This window comes from Aythya ferina (genome assembly GCF_964211825.1).
Source record: "Aythya ferina genome assembly, chromosome: 3".
Lineage (NCBI taxonomy): Eukaryota > Metazoa > Chordata > Aves > Anseriformes > Anatidae > Aythya > Aythya ferina.
This window is the reverse complement of record NC_140298.1, coordinates 74,475,873-74,498,080: the sequence shown is the minus strand read 5'-3', so window position 1 is coordinate 74,498,080 and position 22,208 is coordinate 74,475,873.

The following is a 22,208-nucleotide window of genomic DNA, read 5'->3' as shown; positions in this document are numbered from 1 at the left end:
GAAGCAGAAAATTATGTGACTTATACAAAAGCATAGCAAGCTAATGAAGAAGAAGAACTGGAGTCGGGCTTGGTGGTCTAGCAGTCATGCCTCTATCCCTAAGTGATAGAGACATGACATCGTTATTCTAAAATTCTGGCAAGTTAAAAAATTTTCTAGTTCAGCTTTGGCAGCATAAGACACAAAAAAAATAGATATTCTGCTTACTCTGTTTGATTTTCTTATCATAAAGAACAGGTGCGCCTTTTCATTTACATCCATGCAGTGCAAGTATAGTCACCAGAGGTATTGCAAAACCTTCTGTATATCAAAGTGTTTGTCTTAAAACAGACATCTTCATTTTTAAAATTAGAAACATGACAAATCTGCATTTTGCCCCTTGCAGTGTTGTCTAGAGGACGCATGATGGAGCTAGCAAGTTCACAAATATTAGTTTCTGCAGAAGATCTATAGGAAAACCATATAAGGCATAGTGGCTTCTCTGAAATGTGTTCAGAAACAGAGATGTCAAAGTGCTTTGTCACTAGTGATCATTAGTGAATCTCCACAATCTCACACAGCAAATACAAGCAACTCACACCTGAAGAATATCAGATAGAATCTAATCCATTTCTTTGGCAGAGATATATAAACAGGGCATGGTGATTGAATTCTTAAGATATTCAGCCAGATGAACTGGCCTTGCAAGATCCAATTCCTGGTTCTTCCATTCTTCTCACTGCATGGAGACCCAGCATCAAGGAAGCTGGATTTAAACCTGTCCTCAGAATACATAGTTAGGTATATATTTTGAAGCTTTGAAATACCTTCTTCATGAGACTTTCATGGGGAGAATTTGAAGAAGACATAATGATGCTGGCTTGTCAGGGAAGGAGACAAAACCTAGGATTGTTCCTCTAAGAGGCTGTAATAGTAACAGGAGATGTTAAGAAATTTGTTTCCTCTCTTTCTCTGGTGTGCAGGCCTGCTCAGATGCTTACAGCAACCTGAATGGCAGATGCAGAAGCAAACCAGCTGGGGACTGAAACAGATCTTTAACCCTCTATTCCCCTCAAACTTATGGGTAAGATATTGGATACAGGATTAGTACAAGCAGTTAAGCACTGCTGCATCAGTGCTTAGCTGCATCAGTTCTTCTTACATTTTCACAACCTTGAGTGTAATGTTCTATTTCAGTTTTACACCACAGTGAACTCATCATAACATTTTGTATTTGCCATGAAAGGACAAAAGATTTATTTTATTTTATTTTATTTTTTTGGAAAATAATTACACCAAAATGCTTCTTGTTGAACTATAGAAAAAAAAAAACAAAAAACTATACAGAACAGAATTTCTAGTCTTCCTTTCTCCTTTGTCTCAAATCCCCACAGTGCTGGAAATATAAGCAACCAGACTAGAATGTAGATGGGACGCTGTAGCCAGAAATGTTTTGCAGAGAACATTTCTGAGTTGATAGAAATAATAACAAGTTGTCTTAACACACCATTTGTCACTATATTTTTCTGGAATTGTGTGATCCTTCTGAGAAGGTTTCAGTTTTTAACTTGAACCTTGATCTGACAGTTAAATATTGCTGCAGTCTTAGAAGTCTCTCCTGAAATAGCATTTAAGGTTTATCTAGGTATAGTCAGAATCATTCTGAAATTCTATGCTTTTTTTTTTTTGTTTGTTTGTTTTTCCCCAGAATGTCTTTACAATTGCAAGATGTTTCATAGAGAATGAATGGGTTCCTTTTATTTCTGTTGTCCCATTAATCAAATATTATTGCATGGATGGATCTTACTGTAAACAGCAAGATAAATTCATTCCAGTCCTGCAATTCTTACCTACCGTGGGAGATGTGAAACACTCAGAATTGAAAGCTTCAAACTCTTTTAAATACATTATGAACATAATGTCTCTTTCTCATTTGTTATCTTCAAGTTGAGAACATATCTTTGGAACAAAACATTAAAGCTTAAATAATGATATGGGTTATATATCAAAGATACCCAACTAGTAGAACCTCTTCTGGACAACAGGTCAGACTGTCCTATTGTTACAGTTCCTTTTGCCTTAAAAGTCATTAAAATGTGGGGATAAATAAATAAGTAAAAATAAATAAATAAATAAATAAATAAATAAATAAATAAAACAGGAACATAAGCTGTAGAAGCCTTTTTTCTTTCTTTTTTCCCTTTCTTTTATTTATTTTTTTTCCTTTGTGTGGCTGCAACAACTATCATTGATAAGATGAATGTGCAAAGAGCATTTCAAGGAAAGAAAGCAAAAGAAGAGAGTAGCATGTGCGGATAGTGCTAAGGTGTTAGCAGTGAGGGACATTCTTAATTAAGAATCCCATGGAAAGTGCAAGTATGAAAAGGAACAGTTGTCTCATAATTATGCTCATGACACAATTTCTTCTACGGTCCTATTACCTTGCTGTTCATCATGGAAAACCTATGGGCATGTAGTGTTCAACTTCCACACTGGGTACTTTCTTTCGCAGTTGAAACCCCCTCCTGGTTTCTTTCCAAGGGAATCAGGGCATAGACATAAGAAGGACTGTGTTGGGACCTTACTCCAACACATTCTGGGAATTTCAAGAACAGTTTGTATGCATAGTGGTACACTAATTATATCTAGATGTGGGGAATACTCCTCTGGTTAAAGAGAAATAAACCAGAACATATGTGCATATCTTAATGAGGCTCTACACAGAGATGGTACTGCACCGGCTCACTCTGAACAGCACTGAACCTGAGTAAATGTTTACTGTTTTCAGGATCTGCGCTAATGTCTATGAGAGCATGGTACTCTGCTGTGCTCTGGTGAATGATCAACACAGTTAGAGCTAGCTGAGGGACCAGGAGAAAGATATTGCTTTTCACCCTGGCTTTAATTGCTGGAGGTTAGGATATTGTAAGTTACTTGAGCCCATACAGGGAGACTGATGGGAGTTATTAAAGGTATCTTAAGATACATAAAGCCTTGTGATAACTGAGCTGAAATGTTAGCAATTAAATGAACAATAACAAGAAGTTAGAACAAAGAGATCAGGCCTAACAAATTGCTTCTATAAATGGTGTTTGTGAAGAAAAGATTTCCTGAGAGCCACTGCCAGGCAATTCAATCCCTCACCCCAGAAAACCTCCACAGTGTCCTAGTTATCAAAAGTAAAATATTACTATCAAGGTATATTTCTGAGATTAGTGATGTGAACAGGGTAGTCTTCTTGCTCTCTTTGTTTAAGGCATGAAGGAATTACTTTAACAGTTGGAAGTACAAAAACAAACAGAGAGAAAAAGTTGTTGTGGCTAGCAACAAGAGAATTCAACTGATCAATTCTTAAATTCAGTTTTTGAAGGAAAAGAGTGTTTGAGGTTTGAGAGTAATACCGCAAAGGCAAAGGTTTGGCACTTAACTGCTGAATTAAGTATGCTTTTTTTTTTTTTTTTTTTTTTTTTTTTTTTTTGTTTTGTTATTGTTTTTGTTTTACAGTAAGGCACAAACTTGGATTTTGAGAGATTATTCATTCTTATTGCATAGAAAGAGTTAGAATTTCTATGTCTGTTGTTCCAGGATGAAATTCATCACTAGGGTCAGCATGCAATGGTGTGTTATCTGAAAGAATTTGGAAGTCTATAAGAAGGAAACTAAGCCCTTCACAGGAAGCAGAGTGTCAAAGCAGATCAGAATATAGTAAGAGCATATTAGTCCTTCTATCTTTTTTGGGGTGAAACCAGAATGATGTCCCTATATGCATATTTATGTGTTTAGACTCCTATTCGTTGTGTGAGAGGATTAAGCATTCTTGAGTTTATTTCTCCCTTCAAACATAGCAAGATCAGATCCAATGATATTTTCTATTGGAAGATGCCAAAGCCCAGATACTCAGATTTATTTATTTATCCACTTATTTTTGGTCAAAATGTATGAGAATCTGTTCAGTCAAATAACTAATTATAGCAAACCAAAGCCATATAATTTTACAGAGCTCACAATTCACTATACAGAGGTATAGTGGATACTATGGTATACTATGGTACTATGATATAGTGGATACTAAGGTATACTATGCATTCTGTGATCATTGGATCATTGTAATTCTTCACTGTGATTAACAATTTAGTGAGAGGCATTAAAGGAGAGAGCTAAAGAAATAAAAACCATAGCAGATGCAGAAATTCAGGAATACCTGGGATAGTTTAGTCAAGAGAGGAAGACTGAGAAGGAGACAAAAGATGGCTATGACACAGAAAGCAATAATAAATAATAATAATAATAATAATAATAATAATAATAATAATAATAATAATAATAATAAAGTCTCCTGATTAAGAACAGGAGCAGGTTGTTGGGAAGTTGACAAGTATGGGGAAAATATACAATATTGACCTCAGGTGTCATTACTGGATCCAGTCCTGTTTAACATCTTCATTAATGATCTGGGGTAGAGTACACCCTCAGTAAATTTGTGGATGACATGGAACAACCTTTGGATGTTGCTTTCTAGTCTTACTGTCTGTAATTGCAATGATTTATGAGGCATAGAGCAGACCAGGTCCTACATTTGTGCCAGCTTGCATAGCTGAGAAGTTGGCTTATTATGTGCCTAATTCTTTACTGGTCATTAATTTGTAGTTAATTATCATAGTGTTATAACATGTTAGATTGATTTGCTATATAACATGGTCTGCATATCCATTCTAAACAGCATTAGTGATGTGCTTGCAATCTCTTTCATACTTATTTTCATTATACTTAAACACGATGTAGAATTTGTCAGTCTGGGTTGACTTCAGTCTGTGTGCCACCTGAAAAGAATTTGTTTTATGTAAGTTCAACACTTACACTGTTATACTATTTAAGAAGAGAAGAATATAATTGCTGTTTTACATTTCTTTACCTTAATTAACTTGTCTAACAAAAGATAATGTTAAAAAGATTTATGTATTTATCAAGCTCTTAATAACCAGATTAACCTCTTTTGGTGTAGAGTCAAAAACATTGTTGAAATAGCAGAATTTTTAATGTCTAAAATATGCCTTTTTGACACATGCTATATCTCTGTTATATTCCATAAGGCTTTTGAATATGGGTTGTGTTCCATATTTTACACTGTGAGGAACCTTGAAATAGTAGTTTATTCTGGAGATTTACATTATAATTGGTTCTTTGAGGTTGTAACCACATCACTGTTCTGCAAGGGTATAAGAAGATTGCTATATAATTTGTGGTATCCTTAAACCATAAATCTCAGCAGATACAGTACTGTCAATGAGTAATAAAATCCCAGAAGAGTTTGGTGTAAATGGAAGAACTGGGACTATTCAGATCAGGCCCCAGAAGGAATGAAAGTTAATAGTTCAGCTCAAATTGAGATGGGTTGGAAGGATCCCTTGTCCTTTTATTTGACTGCAGGTTTTATTCTTGTTTTGGTACTCCAATCCAAAGCTCCAGAGAACCCTGTATAATATTAAAGTTGTACAATTCTCCAGACCTATGCTCAGCTAATAGGGTTTTTGTCAGGGAATTTGAAAAAGAGCACTGAGGACTTTGTTCACCTTTAACATTTGATACCTAAATTTGGAGAATTTTCTAAGTTAGGTGCTAGAGATGTGTAACCAAGAAGGGGAAATTTCTCTGAACACTGATTACTGAGCCATCCTGGATGCCTAACGGGTTTGATTTGCATCCTATAGTCACCTAGAAGTGGATGGGATGAATCTAGGAGCAGGATTCTAATGGATAAACTTAGATGTCACTGTTCTCATTTCCCACAGTACAATGCCTAAGAGGGAATGTATAGCTATGCCTTAGCAAAATTATCTAGGCCTGGAAAAAAAGAAAAACTTTCTTCCACATAATTATTGCTGTGGATATGATTTTAATGTTCTCAAGAGTTTTGCTTTATTATTTATTTATCTATTTTTCTTGACATAGACATACCTTACATCTATAGGGCTGCACCAGAAAATCAGCAGGATTACCTTCAGATCTGTAAGCAGTGTTGAAAGAAGGTGAAAAAGACTGAACACATTTAGCTAGAAATGGCAGAAAGTTTTACCTGGGAAGTGTATAAATGGCAAACAATCCTCTTCATATCACTAGGCCTTTCATTCACTGAATATCTCCAGTCCCCTGGACATTATACCATTTATAAACAGGTTGCTAGTCTGGCCAGTATTAATACAAGGGAGATCCCAGGCCATTAGTCTCCAAAAGCATCTACATTATGGTCAGCAGTCACCTACATGTAAGTCTCTATCCCCATCCACATGTGATAGAGCAGTCTGGCTTTCTTCCTTTACAGCCGCCACTATCAGGCTGCCAAGTCGGTCCCCTTTGAGAACCAGAAGGCTGCCACAGAGATAATTTCTGAAGTAGCTTGCATTGATTTACAGGCCCATCTCCTAAAAGAGTGAAACAGAAGGAATATTTGCCACCTCTTGACCTGAGACACAACACCATATATCACTAATGGAGCCTGTCCTATATCTCCTCAGAAGCACAGCTGGCCCACTCTACAGCTGGTGGAGTAAAAGCCTCCAATAAGATAAAGTATGCAGTCTTCCTCACGTTACCAATATCCATGAATAGTAATGCAAATGTAGTGCAGGGAAACATACCAGAACTCTGAAACATGAGGGTATTGTGCCCTTGGCTTCTAAAACTGGTCTTACTCTGCAGAAAATACTTCTAATGTGATTTTTCATGGCTTGGGTACAATTGAAAAATACTTATTTATGGCTTTCAAATCTCCCTAGCAGATACTGGATCAGAATACCTCAGCAGCACCCTCACATAGTTAACTTTCCTGCTTGAAGGCTGTGCTGATGTTTAGGATGTCACATATGACAAACAGAATTAGACTGAGCAGCAGATGAACTTGCTGATACAACTGTTGCTCCATAGGTTTGGTTCACATCTGGTATAGATGTCTTCCAAAAGCTGAAGTTTGCTCATTTTTGGTCCAAGTTTAGATCTTCAAGTTGGACTGCCACAACTGTGCATCTGGAGTTGCCAATATACAGTAGACCAGGATGTTGTGGTCTCCTGAGACTCTGCCGTTCAGTGGAAAAACAGATTGGTGTGCTTAGCACAAAGTGCAGTGCTGGTATTTACACTTAAGAGATGATCAAATAACTACATGGTTATCTGCACAGCTTCATGTGGTTGTGTGGGAGCTAGATTCTTGTTTGTTTTTCTGTTGGGACTTTCAACTCCATCTCTTATGTTTCTGCTGTGTTGCTAGTATTGTTAGGCTAAGCCTAGTGATGAATCAACATCAGGGTGGACAATGGGTTGCAGCAGGCTCCTTATACAATGAATTGTGTTGCAAAGTTCAGCACAATGTAGATGAGTCCAGATGTATTTAATTAAATGTTAGATAATGTCTGTCATGCACCTGTGCTTGGAGGACTAGTGTTATCCCCCAAATCCTTCATCTCTGCATGTAAATCCTGTAACAGGGATGAATATCCTAAAGCTACCTTGTGAATGCAGACAGAACTGCTCCAGACTGTCTCCATCACACAGCTGTCTCTCAGGAGTGCTCTAACAGATCAACAGGAATGTGTCTGTACAGGCTCCAGCTTGTCAAAGCGCACATACATGTATGTGCCTGTTTTGCTTTAGAGAAGCATGTGTTCAATTACCATTGGCTTCAAATAAGTTAGATGAATACTTAAACACTTAGTCTAATCAAGGACTTAAGTTCTTCCCTACAAACAAAATGTGAATTTAACAGTGATTTTACTAAGATCACCCTTAGCTCAGTGTTTGTTATACCTCCTGTAATTTTCATCTCTTCTCATTATACCAACAAATTTTTTAAGCATCAGTAAGGATATTTTAATTATGTTCCTATGTTTAACTGCATTTTGTTTAAGACATGAACAGCTGCTTAAAAGGTCTTAATTAAAAAAACAACATCAGCAAGTATCTTTTGGATGTGCTTTTACATATATGATGTATATATAGAATTGATATGATTTATTGGGAATATTGCTTAACTATTCCCTTAAAAAAAAAAAAGATCAGATAATAGTATATTTTTTTCCCATGATTCTAGTTTTGCATATATGGTTCACTTAACATCCATTCTACCAATATTTTCATTTTCTATATTGAATGCATCACATCTTAATTTAATACTGTCATTGGCTAAAAGAAGGACAAAATACATTTTGTCTAAATGACAGGTTTTATTTAAGAAGGCGAGTGTGTTGTTATTTACTTGAATCATATGTGGAAAATGTATTGCTGTAAAAATTTAAGCAATTTAAATGGTTAATATTCACATCCTAACATAAGATAATCAAACGTATTCCTTGCTTGTATGTAAGAGGTTATAATGGCATATGCTGCTGTCAATAAAACCAATGCAATATCTCTGAACCTTTGCTGTTATTAAAAATTATACATTATTTTATCATCAACCAAAAAAAAATCAATAAAAATGATTGATTTCATTTCAATGATTTACTTTATCCTCTAGAAAAAAAAATAATATATGTATTCTATTCTCTTAACTATAGACAAAATAAAGAAGTCACTATTAGCATAATCCAGATTTAAACTTCATATTTTTAATTACTATGACTGCCTTTGTCTTTGTTATATGCAGTAAAAGCTGCAGTTCATGAAACTGAGATGGTTCATGTCTTAGACAGCTCTGAAAATGTTGGAAAGAAATGCCAACAATGAAAGCTTCATCAATACCATGCAATAAACATCTTTGAAAGAAAAAGGGAAACCCATTCACATTGTTGGCTTTTAAGCACCAGGCCTGCTAGCTTTGAAAAGTAGGGTAAGAAAAACATATATTGGACACAGTAGTTCAGGTATGGCCTCACCAGTGCTGAGTAGAGGGGAGTATTGCCCTCGACCTGCTGGCAATACTCTGCCTAATGCTGCTCTGGGTATCATTAGCCTTCTTTGTGGCAAGGGCAGACTGCTGGTTCATGCTCATCTTGATGTCTACCAGGATCCCTACATTTTTTTCTGCAGTGCTGCTTTTTAGCTGGGTTGTCCCCAGCAGGTACGGGTGCCTGGGGTCATTCATCCTCAGGTGTGGGACTTGGCACTTCCATTTGTTGAACTGCATGAAATTCCTGTCAGCCCATTTCTCCACCTTCTTGAGGTTCCTCTGGACTGCAGGACAACTCTCTTTTGTCAGCCACTCCTCCCAGTTTTGTATCATAGTCAAACTTGCTGAGGGTATGCCCTACCCCATCATGCAGATCATTAATGAAGATGTTGAATGGTATTGAATGAATGTTGAATGGTAAGTGAACCCTGGGATACACATCCTGTTACTGACCTCCAGCTGGACTTTGTGTCACAGATCAACATGCTCTGAGCCTGACCAGTTCATCCAGTTTTCAATCAACTTCATTGTCTGTTCATCCAAACCACATTCACTAGCTTTGTAAGGATGTTATGGGAAATAGTTTCAAAAGCCTTGATGAAGTGAAGCTAGTCAATATACACTACTCTCCTCTCAACTACCAAGCCACTCATCTCATTGTATAAGGTTTTCAGGTTAGTCAGTCATGACTTCTGTTTTATGAATCCATTCCATCTACTACCAATTCCCTTCACTTCACGTGTATCTAGAGTTCTTAAAAAGATGATCTGCCTATCATCTCCTTTCAGTTTTAAAGACAAATGTAAAATTAACCCCTTTATATCACTTTTTTATTTAAGCAATTTTTTTTTTTTTCTCCTCTATCCCATAACAGCAAAAGCTTCCTAGCACTTTACTCTATGGTTACATAGACAAAAGCTCACTGTGATATGAGAAACATGGTGATGGGAGTGTAAACTATAAAGTTTTGCTGCTTTATCAACATTAGAAGCTACTATCATTTTGAAGTGCAACTTAAAAAAATACCCTCCCCCTCCCACCCCCCAAAACAACAACATATAACGTAGTCTGCTTTGGTTGCCATGCTTTAAAATATCCTTTTTCAGCCCCCCTCACTCCCAAGCTGTGAAGAGTTTGGTATTTCATTTTAATGTCCCCTTTGCTTACCAGAAGTATGGATTAACACAGTTGACCTTACTAGAAGATTTCTTTAACATCGTGATTCATCAGTCTCTTTTAGTGATTAAATATGTATTTTAATTATTACTACACAAAAAATCTTTCATGTTAAAGTCCACTTTCCCCGTGGCTCTGAACTCTGCTTCTTTTAACATATTTCATATGTGGGCAAAAATTACAGAAATATAACTATTTTCCACTCTAAATTCAGTAAACCATTATAAAAATGTCCGAGTTCATCCACAATCTCCTCATGTTTTCATATAATTTATAGTTTTTATATTGCTGTGGCTTGATGTGCTATTCTTATTACCCAAGGCAGTAAATAGCATAGTCTGGGAAGCACAAAAGCTCAAAGATCAGAAAGAAAAATGCCAATTACTAGAAAGACAGATTTTTCATTTCTAATAGGTGACCCTCTAGTATTACATTAGGGGAGCAAAGCAGCTGTGTGATGAACTCAGAACTCTGTCTTCTAACTGGATGAATACTCCCTGTGAACTCAACAGCTTTCTCTTTCACAGAGATTTGGGTCCAACAGAGATAGAACCATCAGAGACATGATCTCTTTGATAATCAATCCGGTAGCCATGTCTTCAGAAGGACTCTCCTCTTATGGACGGATATATGCCCAAATTATCTGAGGCACCCAACAGCTCTATGGACCCAGGACTTGAACCAACTCTGAGCATATTACGTGTGAATGGATGGCGCATTTCAGGAGACAGTCAGTACCCATACAAAGGCTCAGCTGTGAAAACACTTGCAGTCAGAAGAGCAAGGTAATGACTCATTTGAGTCACCATACCAGCAAAGACAGCATTTCATAAGTACCTGGATATTTGCTAAACTAAATCAGGAACTAGAGAAGGCTATCCACTTTCAGCTATTATGTCTTGGCTGTAGTATTTCTGCTCTGTCACCTAACTTGCTACATTATCCATAATATTGTTATATTAATAATCATAAATTAACTGAGCTAAGAGTAAGCATGCAATACTTATTGACTCATTATTAATAATGGACTGTCCCTAGAGAAAATATTCCTTGTCTTTTGCCTCTCTCTTGTCTCTGAATTACGCAGCTGACTGTCATTCATAGCCTAATTTAGATTGTAATTTCCCTATAGCAAGTATCTTGCCTTTTTATTTACCTGGAATGTGCTACACCCAGCAGTGATACTACATGTGATCACGTGTGATAAATCATGGTGCAGCATTAAGGATAAGATTGTGCAGTTCCATTCACAATAAGATAAAGATGCTTCAGTTATTATCTTACATAACTGTGTTCCCACTAGCGTGAATTTTCATTTTCTTTGCATTGAAGCAATGTGAACTGTGGATTAAAAACACTACCAGACCCTTTATGACAGAAAGTCCAAGGAACATCTCAGAGCTGACTACAGGATAGAATTCAGATGTAAAATCATGAGCATATATGACTTTAGTGTGTTTATACATACATACATATATATATAATATATATGTATACTCAAGCATATCAGAAATTGATTTAAGGCTTATCCTGAAAACTTAGTGATGCAGTAACATCCTTCTCATTTCTGTAAATAATAAAAATCCAAAGGAAAAAAAAAAGTAGACTTCAAAGAAAAATAAAAAAAATATATATATATTATTTTAAGTATTTACAAAAGTAATCCAGTTATTGATAAATAGTGAATAAGATGAAACTAAGGATAAAACTAAGGATAACCTTGACATTTGTATGTTTATTCCCTATAGCAGGAAATTGCTCAGGGAAGGAACTGGCTCTACCTCTACTATATGGATCTTAGCACAATGTAAGGTGTTGCAGCAAAGTTAAAATGCCAGCACTTGATATTTTTTTCTGGTTGATATCACATAATATTTGTATTGTAGCTTAATGGCCTATACTATTATATGTTACAAGTAGTTAGGGTTCACACAGAAGGAGAAGGAAAAAAAAAGAAAATGATTTGTATCTATGCATTTTTTTGTTATTCCTGTTGAGAATTTTCAGTCTTTCCACTCCCTCAGTGGCTGAATTTCTGCTTTGTCTATGCTGACCTCCAACTATAGGGACCTGCAAAATGCTGCCAGAACAGCAGCGAAGAACACCCACTATCTCCCCTTTACTGAGGAAGTCCATACATGTATGGGAGCACATCAGACTCATCACTGCTTCTTTGTAAGAGAGCGTATAATGGCTCTTTGTACCTGTGAAAAAGATGGTTAAGCACGATAGAAGTTTCCTTCTTTGTCAGTGTGCTCAGGAACAAGCACATCAAGTGAGGTGGGAGAACATGGTGGTTTGTCATGGAGGCAGGGAAACTCAATTCAAGGCTGGAGGTTGTCAGTTCTTATTGGGCAAAGGGTTAGGGTCGCTCATATGATTGGGAGGATGGGTGCATCCTATGTGGTATTGTTGAGGAAACCATTGCACTACAACCCACTTTGCCTTTGGGGTAAATTCATGCCCTGTGCAACCTGTCCTAGTGGCAGTGGGGGCAAGTGCCCTGACTCTGTTACGGCAATGGTTAACATATAACTTAGCTGCTCTGCACAAAAACATACTGTATACTGTGCTGTTGCAACACAGGAAATACTTGCAGTATTTATAAGGTCACCTGTAAATGTTTAATGCGCTTTTGAGTCTTTTTATTTAGACTAACAAACAAACACCAACAAACTACAGCAAGATGACAACAACAAAACAAAGAAACCCAACAAACAAACAACAGCAACAAAAACACCCCTGTGTTTCTTATAGTTAAAATTAGTTTATGGATTTCTGACTCACAGGGGTAATAAGTAACAAGTGTTCTTTTAGGCAGAATGAAAAGAAAAATTTAAAAAAAAAAAAAAAGAGAAGATCAAGAAAGGGTGAGACTAATGTTACTTGTAGATACTTTTCTTCAATAATTCATTATTTTCTGTAGTTTCTGCTGATGTGTTCGTTATTCTACCACCATGGTGTGTCTGTTGCCATAATAAACTAATTGAGCATTTAGATGGCAATAGCCTGTGGCTGTGTGCAGCTTGGTAAGTTTTACCACCTGCCCTATCTGCAGTGCTCACAATACTCACATGGGAATTTTGAGTCTGCTCAAACTCCTTTCATCTCTGACCCTCTTTAAAGATTTTCAGCATGTGTGATACTTGCCCCAGGGGAGACAGTTCACTTCAGAAACTTGTCCTGTAGGTAAAAGCAATAGGCCATCCATTACCCTCTTTCTCCCACTCTCAGGTTAATGACTATATTAAATATTAAATGGGGTTCCATCTCCAGAGTGCCTGTATAAGTGATTTTACATTATCTCATTCAGTCCTTCTATGATTTCTTATAAAGTGTGTTGCTTCTTTCTAGCATAACTCAGTGAAAAGCATGATTGATTTGACAATCATTAACATAATGTTTAATATTAACCTTCCTCATCAGTAACTGAAGAAGATGGTGAAAATGAAAGGAAGAAAACAGTGATATAATGTGATGCTGATTTCTGTTATTTAAAATGTTATTTCATATGCAGCTTCTTCGAATTATTACCTAGTGGACATGGGCTGCAGGCCTACCAGAGGGATGACTGAGAAACAGGTGAAATATAAAATGAGGTTACAGCAAATAAAGTCAAGTCCACTAAGACACAGGGTTATCTTGAAAACACATTGTACAGCTTAATAAAATATTATACTAAAAAAATAAGATATAAAATTATCATGTGAGGAGAGGATTCAATTACACAGTGGCAGAAAACATATCACTTTCTTCAATACAGAAATGTTTGTGATGGTGCAAGGCACAAAAATGAAGGAAAAATAATCCTAAAGATCTGTGTTATATCCCTTACATCCTGCAAATGGAAGCCCAGTGAGAGTGAGCAAGAAAGACATGCAAGTGTATGCAGAAAGACTACAACCTAATAAACATACATAGCAGTACTTACCCCTTTCCAAATGTGATTTTGAAGAAGTGTTGGCATGCTTGGCTGAGAGCTGTCTAAATGATCTTTCTTTTCTTTTTTAAACAACAACAACAGAAGAAACAGAGTAAAGAGACACATTGATAGCATGAAGAAACATGAAAAGCCTGAATGAAAGAAAATACAGACTTTGATATGTAGATTTGGCTAGGCTATCCTGTAAGATATTTTGATGTCATAGGGTAGTACATGTATATCAGTTTGGACCATGGTTTTACCCCTCATTTCTCATTTCCACTGGTAAGCAATCTCTGTCCAAGCTGAAGCAGATTTTAGGACAGTGAAGACAGAAAGTAGCAATCTCACTCTGAGGAGTGGGATTTGGTGGCTGGTCTCTGACTTTGTCCAGTTGGCAAGTCCCTTTTATTTTACTATTGCTACTTATCTCTGCTTATATGACATGAAAAGTGTTGTAGAATGTTTATTCTAATTGAGGTTCTATTATTTAAGTACTTATTACTCTCTAGTTTGGACCACAGTATAAATGAGAACAATCTCAAGATGTTGAATCTTTTGTGCTGTTAAGCTATTGCTTGGCCAAATACTGGGAAAAATTACAGTATCCTATAGTCCACATTCCAGGTGAAGAACCTTATCAGTGTCCACTACAAAAAACAGCATTAGTCTTGACATAAATTAGGAATTAACTCCTGACTTATTACTCTATGGAGATATTTTCATATATGGGGTTCCTAGTATGGATTTTAACAACTTTTTTCCTGTGGTGTCCAAACTGTGAAAACAGAACTTCAAGTTCTGCTCTAAAGTGTATCCTCTTCTAAAGGATTTATTGAAGATAAAAAAAAAAGAGCAAGCCAGAAGCTTCAGAAGCTGAAAGTCACTATGAAAGATGTCCACTTCCATTTGGAATATTTCATAGGGATAGTGAAACTGAAAATGGAGACCTCAATAGAATTATTCTAGAGTTATTATAATGTTAACAGAAAGTGCATCAAGAGGGCTGCATTAGAAGTGAACTAAAAATAAAAGTTGGCACAAATGCTCTGCTTACCAGAATCCCGTCATATTCACATAACCAGCTAGATAGTTAAGTTTTATAAACTTTTATCTTAGTCCCTGACAGAAACTGGGGAGTTCTGCTCTTCTTTCTGTGGCCAGAAGCAGCTAATACATCTATACATCTTTTTGTTCTCTCATTCTGCCATTCTTGTTTAAACAGGTGCAGTGTGCACAGCTCTAATGCACAAACCCATCTTGCATGTCTCTAACTCCAATGAATGACCGGAGATTGAAAAAGACTGACCTAAGGCACCAAAAAAAAAAAAAAAAAAAAAAGACTTCAGTTAGATAGCTCTGAGGAAACCAGCTTGAAATGAGCTGCTTTGATTTCATCACTCCATTCTGCTGCAGCCCACCAATTCCCAGTGATGCCCTCTACAGAGGCTCTGCTGTAGGATGAACCCCACAGGTCAGAAATGCATTGATGGGACTGCTGAATAAAAGGCTGAGATGAAGCTTCACTGCTATGAACTTCATAAAACAATCACTGTAGAGGATAGTTCATTTTCATCTTCCCTCCAGCTTTCACCATTTAGGTGTAGTTCACGTAAATGTGTCACAGACAGTTTTTATTTGTAATCTAGTATTTAATCTCTGTGAGCTTAATGTAATTATTATATATTTTTCCCTCTACTCCTTATTCCTTTCATTATTTCACCTCTGTCTTGGTCTACACACTATTGTATTTGTAGTCAATCATCCTCATCAAAATAGCTTGCTAAATCATCCTCTGAATATCTGAAGAAAACAAGTTGAAATGATGATTAAAGAGAATGATGCATGCTTGGGTCAAGTAAAACACATAAAACCCAAGGAGGTATTTTCATGCTTTCTTTAGCTCCACTTGAGTTACATTCTTCTTTATTATCCCCTTTGTCATTACTGTCACCCTTCACCCACAAATCACTGGCAATTAATACCATGATAAAATGGTGAGATAATATCATTGTCATAATTCTGTGGCTGACACATAGGAAATCACAAGCAAGTAACCAAATGGGAAAGAAGATTAGAAGTTAATGACCAATAAATATATATATAAATAAAAGATTAAAAAAAAAATCAGGTGTTTGGTAACACCATGTAAAGAGGACTGTTTGTTCTATAAAACCACCAAACAGATTTTGCTCAGCATTTATTTCCATTTGTTGTTAACTGAAACAGGCTGTGAAAATCACAAAGGACACACACTGTCTCTATAAATTCAAAAAGCCATTTTTCCCCTTGAAATCTAAACACCAGTTAAAAAGAGTAAATCAGAACAGATTTAATTGGTATTTACACACACTAACATTAGCAATTAGAAAAGAGTCAGCAGGGGGAGAAGAACAATTACTGCACCCAGTCTAATTGGTCTTTCTGGATGAATTAAAAAAGTCAAATTTAACCAGCTGTTTGCAGAAGGAGTTTTTCTTTACTTTCATAAACACATTTATTTGAATGAAATTAATCCTCATTGGCACTAGGACAGGAGTAGAGTTGTTTTCTTCCTGTTAATCTGTGTATATTGTTGGGGAATATTAGACATTGTAAACATTAACAGTCTGCCTGCTTGGCTTAATGATCATCCAAGTATGATAAAGGATGACAGATAATACTATTTTTACTCACATAAAATGGCAATTGTACAGTTGTCCAATTATATGGATTTTCATCTAGTTGTTCAGAGAGATTAGGTGAAAGAGCTGATTCGCCTCCTTCCTTTCCCTCTAGGACAACAGCAATGGATATCTGAATATGATCCTCTTTTGATCCATAGTTTTGACAGTCAATACAAGACACAGAGAATGAATCTTGCAAACATGCAAATTTCTCATAGTAGAGAAGATGAAAAGTAAGAAACTTTAAACCACTATTATTGCCCAAGAATTTTAACTACTTTGACCAGGCAGTTGTTGTTGCATTTGTCCTTCAAACACTGTGACTGATGAGAGATGCTGAACATATTTTGTGTGAATTTGACAAGCTGATGCCCATTCCTGAGTTTACAGCTCTGGGTTCCATAGTGATGGATAGCAGACTTGCCTTTGTGTCAATGCCATGGGATGTGATTTGGGCTTTCTTCTGAGAAGTCTTTATGAAAACAGCTGACAGGGAGTGTTAGAGACAGAGTTTAGAACAGAAAGTTCATCACAGCCTATTTTTTTTTCCCTTGCATATCTTATTTGATTATAATTAGAGCTTTTATTTCATTTTTTTCCATCTATATATCTATGTATGTGTATGCAATAAGTTTAAATAAGGAAAAAGGAAAGCTTAAATGGGCAAACAACTAAGGAAACTCATTCACAACCAAATATGATAACCTCGAGAAAATGTTGATTCATAGGAGCAATCTAAATACAGACTTCATGGGAAGATGGGGATCTAAAGCATCTCTGAAATAAATGTTCAAGCCTGCAGTTTGGAAGCAAAAGGATATATTCAGCATCATTCGTTGAGCAAACTCTGGTGGCTTACCCATAGGATAATAGTATTGCTGGAGACTTTTTGCATTTTTGATATCAGCAAATTTTTAAAAAAATGTGATATGAAATGTCTATAATATCATATATTTTAGAAATAAAACAATTCATATGCTAAAACCCATCATGTTTAGCTTCCCAACCTGGTACGCCCCTCTGATTATTAACTTCTTTTGATAGTCCAGGCGGGCAGTGACAACATTGAAGAGAGAAGCCTGAAGGCTATCAAACGAGACTTTAGGGGGCTGGGTCGGTTAGTGGATGGAGCGGGAGTGCAGGTGGTGTTTTCATCCATCCCTTTGGTGGCAGGGAGGGGTACAGAGAGGACACGGAAAGCCCACCTGTTAAACACGTGGCTCCGGGGCTGGTGCCAACGCAGAAATCTTGGGTTTTTCGATCATGGGGCACTTTACTCAGCACCTGGCCTGATGGCCTCAGACGGGTCCCTATCTTTTAGGGGAAAAAGGATCCTGGGCCAGGAGCTGGTGGGGCTCATTGAGAGGGCTTTAAACTAGGTAGGAAGGGGGATGGGGCTGAAGCAAGGATTGTTGGGGCTGTTCCAGGGGGAACAATGGCAAGGCTGGGGGATAAGATAATGGCCCAGCTGAAGTGCATCTACACCAATGCACGCAGCATGGGTAACAAACAGGAGGAGCTGGAAGCCATCGTGCAGCAGGCAGGCTACGACTTGGTTGCCATCGTGGAGACGTGGTGGGACCAGTCTCATGACTGGAGTGCTGCAATGCCTGACTATAAGCTCTTCAGAAGGGACAGGCAGCACAGAAGGGGTGGTGGTGTAGCTCTCTATATTAGAGAGTCTTTCGATGTTGTAGAACTCGAGGCTGGGAATGACAAGGTCGAGTCCCTTTGGGTTAGGATCGGCAGGGACAACAAGACAAGTGTCCTGGTCGGGGTCTGCTATAGACCGCTGAACCAGGATGAGGAGACGGATGAGGAGTTCTACAGGCAGCTGGTACAAGTTGCGAAATCGTCAGCTCTTGTACTCGTGGGGGACTTCAACTTCCCTGACATATCCTGTAAGCACAACACAGCCCTGAGAAAGCAGTCTAGGAGGTTTCTGGAGAGCGTGGAAGATAGCTTCCTGATGCAGCTGGTTAGTGAACCTACCAGGGGTGGTGCCCCGCTAGACCTTCTCTTCACAGAGAAGGACTGGTGGAGGATGTGATTGTCGGGAGCTGTCTTGGGCAGAGTGACCACGAAATGGTGGAGTTCACTATTCTTGGCGAGGCCAGGAAGGGGACCAGTAAAACCGCTGTATTGGACTTTTGGAGGGTTGACTTTGAGCTGCTCAGGACACTGGTTGATGGAGTCCCTTGGGAGGTGGTTCTGAAGGGCAGAGGGGTCCAGGAAGGCTGGGCGTTCTTCAAGAGGGAAATCTTAATGGCGCAGGAACGGTCTGTTCCCACGTGCCCAAAGACGAGCTGGCGGGGAAGAAGACCAGTCTGGCTCAACAGAGAATTGTGGCTTGAGCTTAGGAGAAAAAAGAGGGTTTATAAGCTTTGGAAAAGTGGGCAGGCCACTAGGGAGGACTATAAGGATGTTGTAAGGCTGTGCAGGGACAAAATTAGGAAGGCCAAAGCTCATCTGGAGCTCAATCTGGCTACTGCCGTTAAAGATAACAAAAAGCGTTTCTATAAATACATCAACACAAAAAGGAGGACTAAGGAGAATCTCCATCCTTTACTGGATGTAGGGGGAAACTTAGTGACAAGAGATGAGGAAAAGGCAGAGGTGCTCAATGCCTTCTTTGCCTCAGATCTTTAGCGGCAATACTGGTTGTTCTCTGGATACCCAGTACCCTGAGCTGGTGGAAGGGGATGGGGAGCAGCATGTGGCCCTCACTATCCACGAAGAACTGGTTGGTGACCTGCTAAGGCACTTGGATGTGCACAAGTCGATGGGGCCGGATGGGATCCACCCAAGGGTACTGAGTGAACTGACAGAGGAGCTGGCCAAGCCACTATCCATCATTTATCAGCAGTCCTGGCTATCGGGGGAGATCCCAGTTGACTGGCGGCTAGCAAACGTGACGCCCATCTACAAGAAGGGCCGGAGGGCAGACCCGGGAAAATACAGGCCTGTCAGTTTGACCTCAGTGCCAGGGAAGCTCATGGAGCAGATCCTCTTGACAGTCATCACGCAGCACTTGTAGGGCAAGCAGGCGATCAGGCCCAGTCAGCATGGGTTTATGAAAGGCAGGTCCTGCTTGACAAACCTGATCTCCTTCTATGACAAAGTGACGCACTGGGTGGATGAGGGAAAGGCTGTGGATGTGGTCTACCTTGACTTCAGCAAGGCTTTTGACACCGTTTCCCACAGCATTCTTTTCAAGAAACTGGCTGCCCTAGGCTTGGACTGGCGCACGCTTCGTTGGGTTAGAAACTGGCTGGATAGCCAGGCCCAAAGAGTCGTGGTGAATGGAGTCAAGTCCAGTTGGAGGCCAGTCACTAGTGGCGTTCCCCAGGGCTCGGTGCTGGGGCCGGTCCTCTTTAATATCTTCATCGATGATCTGGACGAGGGCATTGAGTGCACCCCCAGTAAGTTTGCAGATGACACCAAGCTATGCGCGTGTCGATCTGCTCGAGGGTAGGAAAGCTCTGCAGGAGGATCTGGATAGGCTGCACCGATGGGCTGAGGTCAACTGCATGAAGTTCAACAAGGCCAAGTGCCGGGTCCTCCACCTGGGGCGCAATAACCCCAAGCAGAGCTACAGGCTGGGAGATGAGTGGTTGGAGAGCTGCCAGGCAGAGAAGGACCTGGGAGTGATGGTTGATAGTCGGCTGAATATGAGCCAGCAGTGTGCTCAGGTGGCCAAGAAGGCCAACACCATCCTGGCTTGTATCAGAAACAGTGTGACCAGCAGGGCTAGGGAGGTGATCGTCCCCCTGTACTTGATTCTGGTGAGGCCGCACCTCGAGTACTGTGTTCAGTTTTGGGCCCCTCGCTACAGGAAGGACATCGAGGTGCTAGAGCGGGTCCAGACAAGGGCGATGAAGCTGGTGCGGGGCCTGGAGAACAAGTCCTACGAGGAGCGGCTGAGGGAGCTGGGCTTGTTCAGCCTGGAGAAGAGGAGGCTCAGGGGCGACCTTATTGCTCTCTACAGATACCTTAAAGAAGGCTGTAGCGAGGTGGGGTTTGGCCTGTTCTCCCACGTGCCTGGTGACAGGACGAGGGGGAATGGGCTAAAGTTGCACCAGGGGAGTTTTAGGTTAGATGTTAGGAAGAACTTCTTTACCGAAAGGGTTGTTAGGCATTGGAACAGGCTGCCCAGGGAAGTGGTGGAGTCATCATCCCTGGAAGTCTTTAAAAGACGTTTAGATGTAGAGCTTAGGGATATGGTTTAGTGGGGATTGTTAGCGTTAGGTAGAGGTTAGACTCGATGATCTTGAGGTCTCTTCCAACCTAGAAATTCTGTGATTCTGTGATATGTGCCAGAAACTCAGCCAACAACATACAGCAGCGGCAAGAGGAGGAGGCATGTGAGGAGTTATATGAAGAAAGGCATTGGGAGAAATGTGACTAGACACCCTTGGGGGCACATGTGCAGAAGGGGGACAGATGAGGAAACATGCAGCCAAACGTGTTCTTGGAAGGAAGCACTCCAGCCTGAAGTGGCTGTGGCCCATTGGCAACCTACACCAGAACAGGGACACCCCCAAAGGATTTTCAGCCCTGGAATAACACTGAAAGGCATGAAGGAGTGGAGAAAACCCAGTAAAGACCATTAAGAAGCAGAGGAAACCCACTAGGACATAAATAGCAACAGAAAGAAACCATTACATACCACCCCAACTTCCTGTGCTGCCTTGTGTGTCATTGAAGCAATTGGGAGGGAATAAGTGTAACACTTGGCAAAAACAATGGATATTAAGACTAATGAGGTGGAAAGAAAGGTGCTTGGCTTCAGTTAAGACTTTAGAAGGTGTTTCCCAAAGAATTTGTTTAATATTTTTAAGTTTTCTTTTTCTCAATACCTGGACCAGTGATTAAAAGTTCATTAGCAATAAATCAAATTATGTAAAAATTCCCGGAGTTGAGACTGTTTTGCCTGCTACTAGTTAAAGGGCTTGTGAAGTTATGTATGTGATAGCTACCTTCATGGCTGTGTCTTCAGAATGTAACTGAAACAGGGCTCTAAGAATGTGCTAACTATATTGACATACATACTTTTACATCTGTTTTGTCCATTTGTTAACCTCTCCAGGTGAACGTCAGCATTGTCCTGGAAAAGATCCTCTGGGAAATGAAAAATACTACTGTTGTGGTTTAACCTAGCTGGCAGCTAAACACAACACAGCCATTCACTCACCCTCCCCCCTCCCTCTCTGGGATTGGGGAGAGAAACAGGAAAGTGAAGCCTGTGAGTTGAGATAAAGACAGTTTATTAAGACGGGAAAATAATAATAACAATAATAATAATAACAATAAAGATAATAATAGTACTACTAATAATAATGTGTACAAAACAAGCGATGTACAATGCAATTACTCACCACCCACTGACCAATGCCCAGCCTAACCCCGGGCAGTCCGGCCCTCCTGCCCCTGGCTAGCCACCCTTATATATTTTTTAGCATAACGTCAGATGGTATGGAATACCCCTTTTGCTTGTTTGGGTCAGCTGCTCTGGGTCTGTCCCCTCCCAGCTCTTGCTGTACCCCCAGCCTGCCCGTTGGCAGGACAGAGTGAGAAGCTGAAATGT